The sequence below is a fragment of the Oryzias latipes genome, chromosome 8, assembly GCF_002234675.1.
Source record: "Oryzias latipes chromosome 8, ASM223467v1".
Taxonomy (NCBI): domain Eukaryota; kingdom Metazoa; phylum Chordata; class Actinopteri; order Beloniformes; family Adrianichthyidae; genus Oryzias; species Oryzias latipes.
Genome location: NC_019866.2, coordinates 24,677,615 through 24,697,690, shown reverse-complemented (window position 1 = coordinate 24,697,690; position 20,076 = coordinate 24,677,615). Strand labels below are relative to the sequence as shown.

The 20,076-nt window shown below is 40.1% G+C and overlaps 1 pseudogene across 1 annotated transcript; it reads right to left on the bottom strand.

Moving 5' to 3' along the window:
• Positions 1–1,367: 1,367 nt before the first annotated feature.
• Positions 1,368–11,951, bottom strand: LOC101164031 (annotated as a pseudogene). Its single transcript, XR_002873736.1, has 5 exons — positions 11,806–11,951; positions 11,603–11,725; positions 11,392–11,481; positions 11,071–11,196; positions 1,368–6,441 (listed from the first exon to the last, which is right to left on the bottom strand). The product of XR_002873736.1 is annotated as a low-density lipoprotein receptor 1-like (transcript).
• Between the last annotated feature and the right edge of the window lie 8,125 nt (positions 11,952–20,076).

Sequence of the window (20,076 nt, the reverse complement as noted above, 5' to 3'; positions counted from 1 at the left end):
TCAACAGTCACCAGAAAAATGCCACAAATTCATCAATATGTAATTTTTAACTCTTTCAAAGCATTTGGGGTTGAAGAACTTCTTTGTTAAAGACACACACACACAAAAGAATGCATTTTTATTTTTTTCTTTACACACCAATGTAAAAAAAGGAAAAGTTTATTAATTAACATTAGAATTTACTTTGAAAAATATGACTAAGAATTAAAAAAGCAACAAAGTTTGTGATTCTTATCTTCAGGCCAATCAGTGGAAAACTGACTTACTTGTGGAATCTACTGGTCTGTGGATAAAACTGTAGGTCAGTCGTGGTTCTAGATGTTCTAGACTCACAGTCCTGCAGTCTGTGGCTCCACATAGAATCACTCTGAGGGTTTTTGAAAGTGTTTGTTTCTTCAGTCACGTTGTTGACCTTCACAATAATCCTGTAAAACCTCCATAAAACAGGAAAAGCTGCTCTGGAACATTGGACCTGATATTTGATGCTGCAGAACTTCCCTGTTCTGGAAATGTTGTTGACCTTGATGATCCTGTTTCAAGGGGGAGGAGCCTGTCAGAGTCTGGGATGACGGTTTGAATGCTGAGGGGGAAATAATATGAAATAGTCTTTAACATGTTCAGAAAATGTGGAGTTTAATCAAACAGGAAACACCAGCAGATGGATTCCTGCAGCATTTCTAAACATAAAATGATAAAACAAGCTATTTTTCTAGATTCCTTGAACTGAGAAACTACTTTGACAGACATTAAGTCCACTAAAAAGAAAAAAATGAAATGGATCCCAACAGAATCTTTCTTAACTCAAGTAAAGGTAACATCATAAAATCATATCTGGACTATTTTCTTCTTCTTTAATGCCCTGAACCTTAAAATACAGCAAACTCTTTCCATTTAGACGTGTAAACCAGTTATAACAGCAGCTGAGCTGGAGGGTTTGTTCATTTGTTTACTGTTGTGAAGAAGACATGAGAGTTGCTGCTGCAACTTCCAATGATTTCAGAAAAGTACTTTTCCCTTGTCCTGCATGAGATTTGGTTGTAGGTGTAACCCCCCCCCATGATGAACCTGGAGGTTTGACTTGTACCACTTCCACTCAGCTCTGCCTCTTGTGTCCCTGACCAAATCATCGTCCATCCAGGGAGATTTCTGTCTACTGTTTCTGATTGTCATCTTCATGGGGTGATGGCATCCAGAACATTCAAAATGCTGGAAGTTACAGAGTTCACTAATTCATTGACATCTGCACCAGAGGCCTTTTCAAAGTTGATCATTTCTGTCATTTATGTGTCTCCTTCAGACACAACTGACAGCATTTCAGTGAAATCATCAATGAAACTGTGGCTGCTGAGGAGGCTTGGACAGAACTATGCAGAGAAAGGAAGGAGTTTATTTGAAATCTATTTTAAAGGAAATGTCCTCAAATGATGAAAACAATATTATCTGTAAACAGAGCAGAAACGCCTCCAAAATACTCAACACAACCACAGAGGTATCTCAACACTAAACAAAATAAACCAACACTTTGAAATGAATAATGAATAATAAACAAATTAACCAAAAAAAACAAAACAATAAGAAACAAGAGTATCCAAGTTATTTAAAAAATGTGATATTTATATCAGAAACCCAACGCTTATTGCAAATGAATTAAATGAATACTTTGCTAATGTTGGAAATAAACTTGCAATGGAAATAAAAGAGCCAATAAAGAAGATGAAAGAACTTAGTATCCAACCAATCAAGTTCTCAATGTTTCTGTCTGAGGTTAGTACAAATGAAATAATAGAAATTGTAAGAACATTTCAAAATAAAAGATCCAAAGATTGGAATGACATTGATATGTCATTAATTAAAAACACAATTGAGTTCATTGTTGAAGCACTAACTCATATATTTAACATGTCTTTTAGGGAGGGCATTTTTCCAAATAACATGAAAACAGCAAAAATTATTGTCATTTTTAAAAATGGAGATCGTCATATATTTATAGATTACAGACCAATTTCACTATTATCCCAATTCTCCAAGATATTAGAAAAACTTTTTGTTAAAAGAATGAACAATTTTATTGGAAAGTTTAATTTATTGCATGAGGATCAATATGGTTTTAGGGCTGGCAGATCTACTTCAATGGCGATAATGCAGCTGGTTGATCATATTTCTTCCTCCATAGGGAAGGAAAATTTTACGGTAGGCGTTTTTGTTGATCTTCAAAAAGCGTTTGATACATTAAATCACACTATGTTACTTAGTAGTTTACAGAAATATGGTTTTAGATGAACAGCATATTCCTGGTTAGAAAGTTATCTTACTAACAGATGTCAGTATGTTTATTTCAACGAAAAATCTGATATGTGTCCTGTAACGTGGAGTACCTCAGGGGTCCCTATTGGGTCCTATATTACTTATTTTATACATAAACAACCTTTGTAAAGTTTCTGATTTGTTAAATTGTGTTTTATATGCTGACGACACTACTTTGTATTTATCAGGATATAATCTGGAAAAGCTTCTTTCAGACATAACAAAAGAATTATCCATAATCAAAGAATGGTTCGATTCAAACAAACTGTCTTATAAAAATAAAACCAAGTACATTATATTTGGCTAAAGAAAACTGGAAAACATCTCTGAGTTAAAAATTGAGGATTCTGTTCTTGAAAGAGTAAATGAAATAACATTTCTGGGAGTCCTTTTGAATCATACATTATCATGGAAACCACACATAACGCATGTTCTCTTTAAATTGTCCAAATCATTAGCCATCCTACATAAAGTCAAGTATTTTTTAAACACAGCTACATTGTATATTCTATATTGTTCCCTCATAGTTCCTTATTTGACCTATTGTTTAGAAATCTGGGGGCATAGTTACAAGTCAAACACAAAACCTGTTTTTATTCTGCAAAAAAAAGCAATTAGAATTTTAAATCACTCTTCATACAATCAATCCACAAAACAAATACTTCCTAAATTAAGGGCAATTACATTTTTTGATTTAGTTGATCTTAGTACTGGAGTTTTTATGTTTAAAGTTAAAAAACTATGTGTACCTGCCAAAATACTGAGTTTTTACATAAACAATTCTAAACTGACAAAACCCCAAGACAGAGGACATGGGTAAGACACTTCTTGTTTGTGGAAGATGATAGTCTGTTTCTGTACTTGTATGTGGGTCTAAATCAGTGCTGGGGGGCGCGAAGCGATGCCAGGGGGAGCGTGCGGTGGTGGCGGTTTTAGGCTCAGGTAATACGGGCAATTGTCCGGTGCGCAAAATTAACGTGGGGGGGCGGTGACAGTGGCTCATGTCACGTATTTATATTCCTGCTGATAAGGTTTATAAGAGTCATTGATGAGACGAGGGAGTCGTTCAGATGACGTACTTTAATACACTGCTTTGCTAAAGTCGTAAATCAGTACTACGGACAGCGCAGGGACATTACTAAAGCAATAGCTTGATTCACCAAACATTACATCCGCTTTTCTCAGTAATAAAATAACATAAATAAAATGATCAACATTAACAAAATAAAGGCTGTCCTGGTGCTCTAACATGGAGCTCAAATGTTCTGAAATAACCCAACAAATCATAAATAATAATCATAAACCAGATCCACTCCTGGATCTGGTTTTAACTCTGGGTTTACATGGAGAGGTCAAGGAGATTGTTGATGCCTGTTTTTCGGATCATTTGCCCGTATTATTTGAATTTAAGCCTTTAACGCTGCCGCCTGACTCACGCGCCCTCGCGCGCCCCGGCCGCCTGATGAACGCGCAGACAGCCCTACAGTTTTCAGCGGCTTTCTCAGCCTCTGAGCTTTCCTACGTGGACGCCTACAATGGAAACGTTGATGAGCTCCTGGACAATTTTAACTCTGTTTGTGGGGGCATTTTAGTTGTTATTGCTCCATTTAAGGCTAAATGCTGTTATCCGCCCCCGGAGCCTTGGATCAACGAGCGCTCAGACGCTCCTGACAGACACGTGAGTATGAAAAAAATGACATCTAGATTTTTGTCTTTCAGGGAACAACTCACAACATATGGGAGCTCCTCCAGGGGGGCCAGGCCCCGTCAAAGAGGAAGGACCACTCAAGGACCAACAGGCCCATGACCAGAAAGGCAACCTCGAAGGGAGTCAAGCGCAAGGGCCTGGTCAGTCGAGGTGGTCCTTCACCATCCAGTAAGTAGGCTTCACGCCTGACTTTCTTCTCATTGAACTTGGTTAACAAGATGATCTGGATTTTTAACGGTTGCTGTTATTTGTCATACTGTATTGTAATACTCAGCATTAAATGAGAGTATTTACAAAATCAATCAGGGTTCTACTTTCTTTCTCAAATGTGTGCGTTTGTCCGCGTTCAGATGGACAACGGCTTCTAACCAGATTAGTTGAGTCTGATATCGTAACACTTTCCAAGACTAGGGAAGACCTTTTGAAATTCCAGAATATCCGTCAAATTGTATCCAGAGAAACATCCCTCGTTTTTTTTTATCCATTCCTCCAAGCGGCAGTGATTACGTCAAACAGAAAGTTTGTTTCTGTCCTCCCTTCTTGCTTGGCTCCGCCTCCCCCTCTTTGTGCAGTCATTAGCTGTAATCAGCCACACACCTGAGTAACCGGAAGTCACCCGCAGGAACTCTTGGCCGCCATATTTGTAGTCCTCAAATACATTATTTACCACATAAACGTAGTGTAAAACCAAATACATACAAATCAAACTATTATAATGTGCTCACCTGGAAACATAACAATGAAATACTGGACCATTAATATTGGTGTCTAATTTGGAAGCATTTACTGTCTTGTATCCCAACAGTGAAATGTCAATCCTATTTTTGTGTTGCAATGCTACAGTATATTAAAAAAAAGTAATGTTTATCACCTTTTTTAAAGTAATGTTGTTATTTGACTTTTAACTTTATTTGCCTTCTTTACTTATTGTTTTCTATAATCTATACAAACATATTACATAACTATTTTGTATTAACTGATAACTTCATTGTCTACTTTGTTTAGAGGAACCTATGAGCGTTATGAAGAACCCCCCCCGACCCACACAGCCGATGCCTGATTGCTTTTTTTTTTTTGTCTTTAGGAGTCCCTCCGACCAACGAGGGTGCCTTTTTTTGTTAGGTCGGGTGCTGTTTGTGGGGGCAATCCTGTCCCGTCGGTTTGGCCGCCGCCGCGGCCCATTTATTTAATTTTATTATTTACCTTTAAAAATAAATTGGCCCGTGTTCCTCTGTAGAGGTTTGGGCCTCCCTGTACGCGGCCGATTCTTTTAATTTTTATTTTTGTAAAATGTTTTAGATTTTAAAAACTAGTTTTTTAAGAAATAAAAGCATTCATTCTTCTATTCATTGATACATTCTTCTAATCCGTTTTGTCCCTTTCGGGGTCACGGCTGGAGTTTCTGACTGCGATGGTCCTGCAAGTGTTGGTGCCTCTAAAATGCAAATACATTAAATAAATTCATTTTTTAAATCATCTACCATATTTTCTATAAGGATCATAAAGTGCGCCGTCAATGAAGGGCCTATTTTTTTAGTCTTATGTCATGTATAAGGCATACCGAACTATAAGGCGCATTAAGCGAGGCAGGAGTCAGATATGTCCATCAGTCAGTCCAACATTATAAACTGCGCTCACAGTAACCCTAGAACACGCTACAGGTTAGCCTTATTAGAAGTGACAGTTGTGTTATTCACAATTCCTGTAACTTCCAACCCTGTGTGCAACATGTAAAAAACAGACTAATACCGCTAAAACAAACGTTACTGTGACAATGCTAACTCCCAAACCCTGTGACCAGAGTGGAGCGGTCTCCTCCATTAAGACCTCCCTTCTCGATCTTAGCCGGATTTCCCCAATCAGTCCAGTATAGAAAGCTGTGAAATGTTGAAAAATGGCAGTAAAAAAATAGTTTGAACCATGAGAAACGCATGTAAATGCAACCATGATCTCACTTGCTATGGGGGTCGAACACTATCGCCCGAGGCTTCGACAAGCCTTGGTGGAAGAGAGTTTTGCGATGGCTGCCATCAGCAGTTGCCACAGAGATAGTGCTACGAATACCGTCAGTGCAATAGAGGTTTTTATGGACCCAGTCGTAGGCGATTCCTTCAGGGGCATCAACGTCGCTGTCGATGATGGTTTGGTGCTGAGCAGAGTCGTCAGCTGAGTCTATGTTTGTTCTGCATGGAACATCCAAACTGGTTTCAAACATCAGGGAATGAAACCAACGTCCTCTCCGCTCTGGTTTTAGTCAGTTTCGTCTGTAGATTTTCTTCAGAGAAATGTCGGACCAGTAGATCTCTTTAGTGGCTACGTCAATGTCCAGCGCCACCACATTCTTTAGGCGGGGAATTACTAGAGTGTACTCGCTTTTGTCAAGAGTCATCTTTCGTGACGATTGGTGAAGAAGAGGTAGGCTATTGTACCTGCAAAATCACAGAACAGAGGTGGGGCGGTTTTACAAATAGCCTCATGCTCAAAGTAATCATGTGAAATCAAAGAGAGTTGGTGAGTTTAGCTTTGGTCAACACAACTGACAAAGTATAAAACAGCTAAGAGTTGTGTCTTAAAACTTGCAACTAGATAGTAAACTGGGTGGAAATTTGTAAACTACAGTTCCTTGTGGAATAACTGGTGCTGAAAATTGTGGCTTTGGGCTTTTTAACCGCTTAACACCTGAGCTTATACAAAACCGTTGACATTCTTTGAATTGAACCTTATTATGCAAACTACTGTTTGTATAATAACGTAATTCCTGCGCAGAAAAGCATCTCTGCACTGATATGCAGCACCTTACATTACTGAAGAGTTTACACAATCAACGTAAATCAGCTGAAAATAGCACAGGAAGAGGCACGCCTCGTTTCTCTCTGTGCCGAACAGAACCTGTTAGAATTACATTCATTGCGTAAACGGTTGAAGATCTGCGACAGGTCGAAGAGCGTGTGTCTATTTTCCTGTCGCCGGTGACAGCTCTGGTTTTAAAGGGTAAGAGCCAGATTTGACCCTCAATTCTGAGCACAGAGTGTGTGCAAAAAGTAATCTCCACATGAAACAGTCCATTTCAGACTCAAATACCATGTTTTTCTGTAACAATCAGCAGACATCACAGGAGAGCATCAGGTCGAATAGATTGGAGGATTTTGTTTAATCATACCTCCATGTTTCTGTTTCAAAGATTTGGAAAAAATGCAAAAAACTGTATTACAACAATCTCAAGACTGGGTATGGATCATTGACTGTATATGAGAACTGGACTAGGTGACCCCTCCCCCGGTGTTCCAAACAGGAAGTACTCGCTGGTGTCAAGATTCCAAAATCCCATAGACTTCTATAGAGAAATCAACAGCTGTTAGTCATTCTATTGGTCAGAATAACCATTCTTTCTCTGCTACCTTTTTTTAACATGTTCTTGATTAGAGCTGCACGGTATGAGGAAAACTCGTGATATGCGGTATTAGAGATTAAAATTGCGATAACGATATAATTTGCGGTAAATAAACAAATAGCAAAATAACCAAATAACCATTCCCATTTCATTGCAACAGTTTAAAAATTATACTCCAAATGACATTCGTCGACATAGGTGACAAACATCTTACATAATAGGGCTCCATCAGATTGGTCAACAAAGTGAAGGCGTCCACCCGATTGGTGAAATGCATAAAGGGATTTATTTGATTTGTTAAATGGTTCAAGCTGCCATTAGATTTTTTTTAACACATTTAAGGTTTACGATTTATTGCGATAATTGCCGTCTATTGCGATGTGCATATTGCAGCGCTGGATTTTGCGATAAGGATAAATTTGCGGTATATTGTGCTGACCTATTCTTGATCCTCTTATTTTCTTTTTTCATGCTATTTTTTTCCATACTGCAAGTTATTCAAGTAATAAAATAAACTAAAAGTAAAAAATAATCAGATGCCTCTATAAAAATATGTGGTGCCTGCTAGCCCCCACGCCCAAAATTCAACACATTTGATTGACAGAGTTTGAGTAGCCCTTTTCAAATGGTAGGGGTGTGGAGTAACAAAAACCTCCCTTCTGAATGGCAAGAGTAGCTGCCATAGAAATGTTGACTCAGACTGACACGGACCAATCACTGCTGACTGACGAAGTCTGGCTCCAATATGGCGGCATCCGTAGTGCAAAAAAAATTGCGACTGAATTGACTTCACTTCGTTGGAGCCGGAAGTAAAGAACTTTCTATGGGTGACGTAGGCCTGGGCGATAAATCGATCAAATGAATAAATTCGAATTTTTTGTTACGGGCGATTTCAAAAATAACTAAATAGAGTTTTCATGTGGCTAGGCCTGCACAATATACCGCAAATTTATCGTTATCGCAATATCCAGCTCTGCAATATGCATATCGCAAAAGACGGCGAATTCGCAATAAATCGCAAACCCAAAATGTGTTAAAACAATCTTCTAGCAGCTTGAAGCATTTAACGAATCAAATAAATCCCTTTATGCTTTGACCAATCAGATGGAGGCCTACTATGTTAACCCTGGTCCTGAAGAGCCTCAACCCTGCCTGTTTTCCAGCTCTCCTTAACCAGCTTGCTGTTGATTGGCTGACTCAAGTGATTTCACATCCTGATTGACTGAACACACCTGATTTTGGTTATCATTATGGAGCAGTCTAGGGAGAATTGGAAAACAGGGTTGAGGCTCTTGAGGACCAGGGTTAGCCACCTTGACGTTTGTCCCCCATGCCGATGAGGGTCATTTGGAGTATAATTTTTAAACTGTTGCAATGAAATGGGAATGATGTTTTTGTTTATTTTTCTATTTGTTTATTTACCGCAAATTTATCGTTATCGCAATATTGATCACTAATATCGCATATCGCAAGTTTTCCTCATATCGTGCAGCCCTACATGTGGCGCATTTTTGGCTCCCCAGAGCTTCCGTAGCTTTAGTATCACACGGCGAAACGCGACAATCGACGCACGAAGCAGCTAACGACAGCATGGCTACCGCTGACAGTGGGAAGTTTGTTCCCAAGAAAGGAATCAAATCATCTGTTGTTTGGAACTGGTCTGGGTTTACTGCCACAGACGTGGAGGAAGAGAGAGACCCCACGCTGCCTAAAGCAGTGTTTTTCAACCTTTTCTGAGCCACGGCACACTTTAACCTTAAAAAAAATCCCGCGGCACACCAGCATCCAAAAATTTTAAAAAAAGGAGAAACTCAGTCTGTATTGATCTACAGCCCCTCCCTACACAGTCTCACATGCATTTTTGAGATAATCTTTGCAGAAAAAGCTGGAAACTGCAGCTGTTTTTTTCTAAAAGATGCAATAAAAGTTAAGTCGGAAGATCTTTAAACAGATTAATGTGTGTTCGTTGGTTTCAAGACGTTTAACAACAGATCTCCTTGTGCGCTGTCACTCTCACAACCCAATGCATCATGGGAGATGTAGTGCATAAAATGGCAAAAGATCGCTTTTCGGAGCTTCATGGTTTTGTACACTTGTTCCACGGTCTGATACCGGATTCTGTGGAAAGCTACATCGCTAAAGATGAGCTTTAGCTGGTATTTTTGTTAGAACTGAGCGACTTTACGAGCTAAATCGGGACAAGGAAGTGAAGACTTTAACCACTTCTGATTGGTCAGACTGATGACATGTGATTAAGCTCCCCAAGAATGATTGGTGGAGACAGTAAAAGGGGCGGGACTTTTCCAAAATACAGCCGGAGCTGCAGCTGAATCGTGGTAACGTCATTCTTATCAAAATGTCTTTAATAAAATAAAATAAACGCAAAGAAAAAGTATTTTACGATCTTTTATATTCCTAACTCCTCAGTGTTTTATCAGGGCCTGTCTGGATGAACAGAGAGCTGAAATCCTGGAGATGGGAAATGTTGTTAAATCAGTTAATGAGGGCAATTTTCCACGGCACACTTGACCATCTCCCACGGCACACTAGTGTGCCGCGGCACACTGGTTGAAAAACACTGGCCTAAAGCCCATCGGAGTCAAAGGCTCTCACGCGCCCTCGCGTGGCACACGCACCCGCCCTGACACAGAAACACATACTCATTCTACAACGCCTGTATAGTTAGTTATTAGTTAGTTAGTTGTTACTGTTATTTGTTAATAAAGAATACTGCGTTGTAATTATTACTTGTACCGATATATTCATTTGCGACGCGGCCACTGTAGGATTTTGTTAGAGCCAAGATATGAGTGTAATGTTAATCCTTTAGAAAATGGTGCTACTCTCAAGGTAAATGTTTGTCTCCCTTTAGTCTAGACTACAAAGTGCGACTTAAAACACAGCTGGGACTTTAAGTAAGGAATTAAACTTTTCATTTTGGATAAGTGAAAACAAGTTTAGAATAACGAAATTAGACAAAAACAAGACAAAAGTTATAAAAATCCAGTTCTCATTTACAGTTAATAGTTTTGAAGACAGATTCCTGAATTTATTTAAATTGAATTACCAAGCACACCAGTCATTTTGATATGAAGTTTGACAGTTGACAATAACTTAAGAGAAGCATTCCAAGAAGTGTTCAATCTTAGATATTAGAGGGAAAAAGATTCTCAAACTCTGAATTGGATATTTTTGTAGCTACCTAAAATGTGGAAAATGTGAATAACACATCTGTTGTAGCGGTCAATGCTAACTAGCTTCTAGGGGTTCAGTAAAAAAAAAAAACATTCAAATCTAAGATGTTGATCCACATCTGTAGTGATCACTGACATAATATATAACAAGAAAAGGGACTAATTCACCTGCTACGGTCAAGTCTTAACTTTCCCTGGAGCAAAAAAACTGTGTTTATTGATATTGATTACAAATCAATCAAATGGATCCTTTTGTATCAAACAAACATTGATGTGTTTTTTTCTACCAGAGCCAAAATTGAACTTTAAAAGTGCCAAAAGTAGATTAGATCCGGCACAAATGTGTGAATTATAACATTTTTCTCACACTACTAACATCCTTGACTCTTTCTCAATTTCTGTGTAAAAGCAAATTAACTTGATATTTTTCTGTTAAACTTAGCAGAATAAAACGGAAGGGTCTGGATGCTTACCAATAGATTTGCACGCTTTGGTTACTGGGTCAACCTGGTAACCCTCCTCACACTCACATTTGTAGCTGCCCATCGTGTTAATGCAGGTCTGGCTGCAGGTGTCTGGACTGGCGCACTCATCAATATCTGATGAAGGGAGACATTTTAAAAAATGTATTTCTTGTCACTTCAGCTCAGTTGTGAGTTAACTGTTAATGAAAAAGAACACTGAGTGAATGACGGTTAACAGCAGAGTAAATACAGATTTGTACATTATTGCAAAAATGAGTAAAGGTAATTTTAAAATGACGACATAGAGCAGACGTCAGGGCATGGGCTCACCTTCGCACCGTCTTTTGTCTCTGAGGCTATATCCACACTGACACAAGCACTCGCGGCCGATTTTCAGGTCATTGCAAATGTGAGAGCAGCCTGCAAAGAAAAAGAAGAGGCCTTTTTATGAGGATATAATTACAACTCTAAGGACACGCAGGACCCGAGGTAGATGCATAAACTAGTAATTAACCAGAAAGTTGTGAAAAGCTGCACCCACCACATTCCCGAAGAGGCTCATCTGACCAATCCCTGCAGTCCCTTTTGTTGTCACACACTCTCTCCATGGTTATGCACTCCCCACTGCGGCACTTGAACTTGTCCGGGCCCTCACAGTGGGTCACTGTGCGAGCCAAATGATAACATGAGTGAAAAAGGTACAGCTTTTCAGTGTGACTATGGAGCGTAGAAGGGTCCTCTTACCGTTGACACAGCTGGATTCGTCAGTCATGTCTCTGCAGTCGTTCTGCTGGTTGGACTGGCGACTGCCGTGGATGCAGGTTCGAGGCCCGGGTTAACAACGACCGCCACCGATGCTGTTAACCTACAGGGTGTCGGTGGAAATTTGACTACTGTTGGTGGAAGAAAGAGGGGAGGCAGAAGGGCCCGTGGCCAGAGAGAGAAGGGAAAAGGCAGGAACATAGGTTTGAGAATAGGGACTCTTAACGTTGGCACAATGACAGGGAAAGGCAGAGAGCTGGCAGACATGATGGAGAGAAGGAAGGTAGATGTACTGTGTGTGCAGGAGACAAGGTGGAAGGGCAGCAAGGCACGTAGTATTGGAGGAGGATACAAACTGTTCTATCATGGTGTTGATAGGAAGAGAAATGGGGTAGGAGTGATTCTGAAGGGGGAGTTTGTAAACAGTGTTCTAGAGGTGAAAAGAGTCTCAGACAGGATGATGAGCCTAAAGTTAGAAATTGAAGGGGTGATGGTGAATGTAGTCAGTGGGTATGCGCCACAGGTTGGCTGTGAGTTGGAAGTGAAGGAGAAATTCTGGAGATGAAGATGTTGAGGTTCTCCTTAGGAGTGACCAGGTTAGACAGGATAAGGAACGAGTACATCAGAAGGACGGCTCATGTTGCCTGTGTTAGCGACAAAGTCAGAGAAGCCAGACTGAGATGGTTTGGACATGTACAGAGGAGGGACAGTGGATTTATTGGTAGAAGGATGTTGGAGATGGAGCTGCCTGGCCGGAGGGCAAGAGGACGGCCAAAGAGGAGATATATGGATGTCTTAACAGAGGACATGAAGTTGGCTAATGTTAGGGTAGAAGATGTCCATGATAGAGTGAGGTGGAAGAGGATGATTCGCTGTGGCGTCCCCTGATGGGAAAAGCCGAAAGAGAAAGAAGAAGCAGACACTTCAACTCCTAACATAAGAACTTGTGTTTTTTTCTCCACACAATTAAAACGACCGTAAGCATATTACAAAATCTTGTGATAAATGCAAACTCCTGTACCTGCTCAGTGACTGACTTAACACTGGTATAACTCGCATACGCGTGACGTGAGCTTTAGCTTAGCTTAGCTCTGGACCTAAGAGCTTAATATGATCAACACTTTAATTATTGTTCACATGCCTGTTCCATAAATTCACACTTCTGCAAGGCTTTTATGCATCTCTCATCAGATAGTTTATCACCTTTTAGCTTACACTGGACTTAAACATCTCTAATGTGTGTGAAACTGCTCGCCACCGATTCACGTCCGCCATCTTGGGAACAAACCGCGGCGTCCGAGTCATGCTAACTTGCTTAAATTAAAATACAAGTAAACGTCACTTAAGTTCCCTCTAAAGCCCTCAAAACACATCATTACTTTAAAAAAAACATTTGTGTGTTGATTTCAGCCACCTTACCTGCAAAATATACAAAATCACAGTCAAAAAGAGCGCACTTCTTCATGATAAATTCTGCTGACTCATTAATCCAGTCCTGACTTGGCTTCTTCTGCTGGTCAGCTACTGACGTATAGAGCACCGAGCGCCCTCTGCTGGCGAAACTAGGTATTGGCCAAAACCGTTTTTAAACACAAACTGACAGTTTAAGTAGTTCTAACAGTGATGTTACTGATTATTTCCGAGATCAAAATGAAATTAAATGGGTGGCATCTGTTTTAATGAATTCTTAAATCACACAGTGCCACACATTGAAGATGAAACTGTAATCACTAAGCTTTAAGCTGAATTTCAAAGAATCAAAGGCAACTCCAAATACCTGAATCTCACACTCAAATGCAGTATAATGTCAACGTACTTCATTTTGTTTTTCTTTACAACACTTTAAGCAGTAAGTATTTCTAGTCAAAAGCTGAAGGATCTCAGTAATTTCATTTTATTTAATTTTTCAATTATTTAATTTAATTAAGTAACTAAAGTAACTAAAAAGTAAATGTTACTTTGCACCTTTAAACAAGTAACTCTGCAAATTTGAACCACATAACAGTAATTAAGGATCTAAAAAGTAAATGTAACTTTGGAACAGTATCAAAAAGCAGAACCTCAAGGCAGTCAGAACAAAAAAGTAAATAAAACTTCTGAAATATTGATTAGGAACAAATGTGAAATAGCAGTGATTAGAAGCAGCATGAAAACTTCTTAACTAGTGTTACCTACTACACTGCAGTGCTCTCTTCAAAAAATCTTAAACAGACTAGAGCAGATGTAAGTTTGATGTGGTCTATTTCCTTTTTTTTTGTTACTTTATTTTCATTAATTTTTGTTACATGTAAACAAGATAAAAACCACAACTACAATCAAAAGCAAGGGTCAATAATGCTTCTTGTCTATTTGCTGTAAAATGTCAATTTTTCCAGTTTTGGGTGTAATTGTGCCTCTTGCAGTCTCTGTATGTTATTTTTTCCCTTGAATGGATGTCGTTAATTGTTGAAGTCCATTGCTCCTTTGATGGGATCGATATAGTGCCCCAGTTCCTGGTCAATGATTTTTTAGCGGCTAGTGACATAACTTTAAATAAGTATTCATCACTTTGGTGGACAGAGTTTCCTGAGAACATGTCCAAATAAAGGCAAGTAAATTATATAAACACAAGTCCAAAAGGGAGTGAGAAGAAGAAAAATCTTATAAACTCTCACCCCCTTTACCTTAAATCCTTACTTTCCCAACTAAACCCAGTACTCCCACCATCAAAGTCCAGTGCCCTACCCAAGTGTATATGTACATAAATACATGTAATTTTCATTTACAAACATGCAAATGAATAACAAAACGTATTGTCAAAGTATGCAGATTTATAAATGCTGACATTCTGTATTTGTTTGTATTTGTACATATTTATCCATGATCATATTTCTGTATCTTTATTTAAATTATTTTATGTTTGACATTGTTTCAAGCATTTACTGGGGTGTAGTTTACTAATCACTTTAGAATTGCTGTCTTTATATGCCTTTATTATTGTTTGAATGATCCCACCCTCGTCCCCAGTAGAGCCTCTTTGTATTTTAGTCTTATAATAATTTCTCATTTGTAAGTTTCCAAAAAAAATCCAGATTTTCAAGGTGAAATTGTTTAGCTAAACTCTCAAAACTCTCCAGCTGTCTGTCCGATATGGTCTATTTTCAGTAATTGAAAAGTGTATAAATAAGTGCTAGATGTCACCAGAATGCACCAAATTGCACCATATTAAAATTTTCCGGGGGGGGGGGGGGCATGCCCCCGGACCCCCCTAAAGTTGCAAACACCTGCGGTGCGGTGTGTTGCAGGCTTGTACCTGAGCAGCCTTTCACAGCTCCCCTCTGCAGAGATGCAGGAGCAGCTCCTGTCTCATCTCAACAGTGACCATTGTTTCAACCGGGAGCCGTGGGATGAAAAGGGAAATCAGAGCGGAGAAACGGGAAGAGTGCGTGTTGCATCTTGATCCAAAAAAGAAGGTGTCAAACATAGAAGTGGGTGCAACAGTTTTAATTTGCATAACAGAACCTCTCTGTACAGTCAGACATGTCTGTTCCAACTTCTTCTTGTTCAACATACAATGCCACAACTCAACTAAACTTGCAGGTCTGCCCTCTGCTGGCCACTCAATTACAATACAATATTGAAGCACAATCTTCTCGAATTCAAGATACCACATCCCCTCCCCTTTAAGATGTTAACTAACTTTCCAACATAGAGGCTGCTCCAATAAAACATGCAATTTGAATTTAGACAGAATAACATTACACAAACCTTTTTTTTTTAAATAAATGAGAAGGTTCATCCTTCCCGTGAGATCCAGAGCTCATTGTTGCTCTATTCCCGGAAAGATCTCACTTCATATAAAAAAATCTTTGAGATGTCCTGGTAAATGTCTCTCTCTTTGTGAGCGTCGCAACACGGGTTAAACTGGTGACTCAGGAGGAACCCTAGGGAGAGTCGCTGGTGTTGGGTCATGTGACTCATTTGATGATAGTTGGGTTGTAGAATCCACACATAGATGTGCGTCATCAACTGCAGTTTCCCCATCTTCCCACAGCTCCCGGTCTGCCTCCTGTTCCCGGGGAGGCAGAGGGGTCCCGGTCTGCCCCCTGTTCCCTCCTGTTCCCGGTCTGCCTCCTGTCCCCCTGGAACAGTGTCTAGCTGGGACTTGATCCACATGCCTCTTCATGCCTTCTTCGAGTTCTGACGAGGACCAGAGGGCGGGAACACATTACACCGGTTTTAAAATCACTGCATTGGCTCCCTGTGCGTTTCAGGATTGATTTTAAAGTTCTTTTAATGGTTTATAAATGTTTTTATGGTCTTGGGCCTTCTTATCTAAATGATGTTATTTTAAATTACAAACCCTCGCGGACCCTGAGGTCCTCTGGCACTGGCCTCTTGGTTGTCCCTAAGGTGAGGACCAGGACACACGGTGAGGCTTCATTCTGCCATTACGGCCCTCGCCTGTGAAACGGCCTGCCAGAGAGCCTCAGGGCCGCAGAGACTATAGAGGTTTTTAAGAAGAGGCTCAAGACCCACCTTTTTAGTCTGGCTTTTAAATGACTTTGATCATTTCCTATGTCTTTTTTATATTTTTATCTATCTATTTATTAATTTATTTATTTATTTACATATTTATTCATTTATTTATTTGTAAGGACTATTATTATCTCTGTTTTTAATATGCTATTCTTTTTATTGTTATTTTACCAATGATACGTAGGTTATGTTTTAATCAGTTTACGTATTTTATTTTTTAAATACTAAAATATTTAAATCTTATTTTATTTTTTATCTTTTTTCTATTTTTATTGTTGTTATTTTATGATCATTTTTATTCTGACGTTTTTAGCTCCAGTGTTTTCTCTTGGGGATCCATTTTTCTGGGGCACCACCAGCTTGACCTGTAGGGGGTGCTATTGCTGCTGTGCCCGTTCTGGTTGGGCGGGCTGGGGTCCCGCTCTGTGGTCTAATAGCCATGGAGTGGGCCCTGGGCTGCTCTGTGCTGGGCGGGCGCTGTGGTAGTGACCCCTGTGGTCTGGCTGGGCCTTGGAATAAATGGATCCCCATCATATCGTTTCCTCACAGCAGTACCAAGCCAGAGCTTCTTTTAGCTGCAGTTCTTTGTTTCTGTCCAGGGTTCTACTGGGGGAACTGGGTGGGTGGGTGGGGTGTGGGTGTGGGTGGCGTGGGAGGGGTCCCATCTTTGTGTGATTGTCCTTTGTTTGCTGTTTTTAACAATTTTCGGGTTTTTTTGACTGTTTTATCTGCTTTTATGTTAAGCGCCTTGTGTTTTTAACTGAAATGAAAGGCGCTATATAAATAAATAAATAAAGTTTGAGTTTGAGTCATAGTTCGATTGTTCCCGATGCTGACGTTGTACGACACTGGACCTGATGAGTCCAACACCACTGCTGGTATCCATTTTGGACCATAGGAATAGTTTCGGATGAACACCTCGTCTCCTGATCCAAAACTTCTCAATGTTTTCTTTGTGTCATGTTGGTCTTTCTGTTTCAGTTGTTTTTTCTGAACTCTTGTTTTTACATCCGGCATGAGCGGGTCAAAAGCTGATCCAAGTCTCCGTGACATCATCACTTCTGCTGGGGACAAACCTGTTGTTGCATGCGGTGTAATACGATAACTGAACAGAAATCTTGACAGTTTTGTTTGGAGGGTGTCACCTTGTATCTTCTTCATCCCCTCCTTAAAAGTCTGCACTGCTCTTTCAGCCAGACCGTTAGAGGATGGGTGGAAAGGTGCAGGTCTTACATTGTCAATTCCATTTTGTTTCATGAATGTCTCAAATTCTGCACATGTCCCATTGTCTGATGCCAACATCTTTGGAAGACCAAACACACTGAAACTCTGTCTCAGGTTCTCAATGGTGATTTGTGAAGTAGCTGATTTCACCGGATAAATGTCCATCCACCTTAAATGAGCATCTACCACCAACAAAAACATCTCACCTAGGAACGGTCCTGCATGGTCCACATGGATTCTGGTTTCTCACCGATTCTGGTTTCTCACCGCCATCCTCCATTCTGTGTGATAACACAGCTCCAACACCATCATGTGACCAAAGCCAGTGCAGAGTGAAGCCACCAAAAAAAAAAAAAAAAATGGCTGAGACAATAACAGCTTATACAATGTTTAATTTAATTAACAATTTTAAAATCAGCCGTTGCAATTTTAATCTGATCCCCCCGCAGGCACCGGCGCCCAACTCAGACATATACAACAATTACACTTAAAAAAACTAAAAAACAAACAAAAAAAATACAACATCGCTCTAAAAACACAAGAAAAATGTATAAAAAGTGTGGGTAAAGAACACACAGTGGCTCATGACATCTGCAACACGTCCAGCCGCTTACAGCATCGGGTTAAAAGAGTAGAATATAAATGAGTAAAAGGTGATCTACATCCTCCCAACAAGAGGAGCTTCAGCCATACATACCACCATGCAGGCAGGCAGCCACTGTCTGTCCACTCACTCCCTGTTCCTTATATAGGGACAGACACAGCTGAACCAAATGCCCAACCAAGCAGGCATGCACCTGTCACAGGCAGACCTGCCGGTTACAATAAAAACACTGGACTAAACAACTCGACAAAACATGGCAAAACAGCTAAACAACTAAACACATTTGTCCAAAAACCCACACTTAAACCCAAATCCGTCCAGACAGGCAAAGGGAATGATATCCCACAACCCCTTGCGGTGATTTTTGAATCTGGACTTCCGCTTTATCTATAATGTATGGTCCTCCACCCGTCCGGATTTATTATCTTCAATGACTCTGGATGGTTCATTGATGCACGCCTCTCTCCCCATTTTATCATCTCTCGCATTTGTGCAGCAAGTCGTTTATTCATTCTTTGGTTGAATGACTGTGATTTGTCAATGATTGGGCCACCTGAAATTTGCTATGTGCTTTGGTCCCACGGTCATCCGTTCATCTTGTTTTCTTGTTCTGGCTAGTTCGATCCTGGGCCCAGTGTTCCTGTTGTTCTGGATATTCATGTCTTGCGTTTCTGGTCTTTCCTTCCTAATGCTTGGAGTAGTTTTGTTATGATGATGACTGTCGTGTCTTCGGTCTCCCTCCACTTGTTTTCTAAAGCTGCGCCCTCTGGTTTTGGAGGAGAAAGATTTATGAGGAGTTGTTTGTGAATATCCGGCTGCCAGAATTTAGGACGTTAAACCCAAATCCACAGCTCTAATGGTCCTTTAACGAATCACGTGGTTATGAGAGAATTCAGCCGTGGAGATTATATTAAGGCTGTTCCAAGAAGAGAGATGATAGTCTTACGTGTCATCGGTTGACTTGGTTTAGTGTTTAAATAACACCATGAGCAACTTACACTCCCAAGCTTTGTTCAAGAGTTAAATCTTGTGCCCACAAGCCAGTCTTCTATCTGCCCTGCTTAAGTAGATGACACTCTGCTAGATGCATCCCCATTTAGAGACTTGTTGTTCTCCGCCTCTAAATGCATGAGGTTCAGTCTAGCTATCAAAACCTATGATCCCTCATGGATCTCAAGTTCTTCTTTTGCAATATCCAGACACCCTTTGCTAATTAAAATTTCAGTAGTCTGTGCTTTGTTGTCCAGTTATTGGGAACCACTAATATCAAATGCAAAACATCAAATCCAGCCGAGCTGCAATCCTTTGCTATGTGGGATGTTGACCTTCCTCATCTACAATCTCCTTGGTCCTTGGTTACCCTTCCCATCGCCTGCTCCTCGGTGACCTTCTGAAGGTGCGTCCATCTGGAACTGACGAAGGTTACTTCTCTTACCATTGGTCTATATAAAATTGGTGTTTAGATTTCTATACTTCACTATCAATTCACTCTTGGAATTTGTGATTCTGATGGTTTCTATGGTGCGATGAATCCACAAATGGGACTTTTCCTTAACTATCTACTAAATTTCACTTTCTCAGATTTGTTCTTTAAAAGCACTGTTATTCCATTTATCTCAAGCATTTTGAAACTGATCAGTTTCTGGGTTATTTCTGTATTCTTTGCTGAGACTAATACTGCTTTTGTCTTATCTACGCATCGCATCCTGAGCCTGCGAACCCCTACTCCCCGATCAGCTTCTCCGTTTCCAGAAAATGATGTCACCCCTGCATTCCTTGATCTGGTGCTGCAACGATGACTGCTCGACGTACCTATTGCTGCACTGAAAGTGAAGGGGCGGTAGACCTCCTCTGCGTTTCAATGACACTTGTGACTGAATCAATCGATGTCAACAGCAGAATGAATG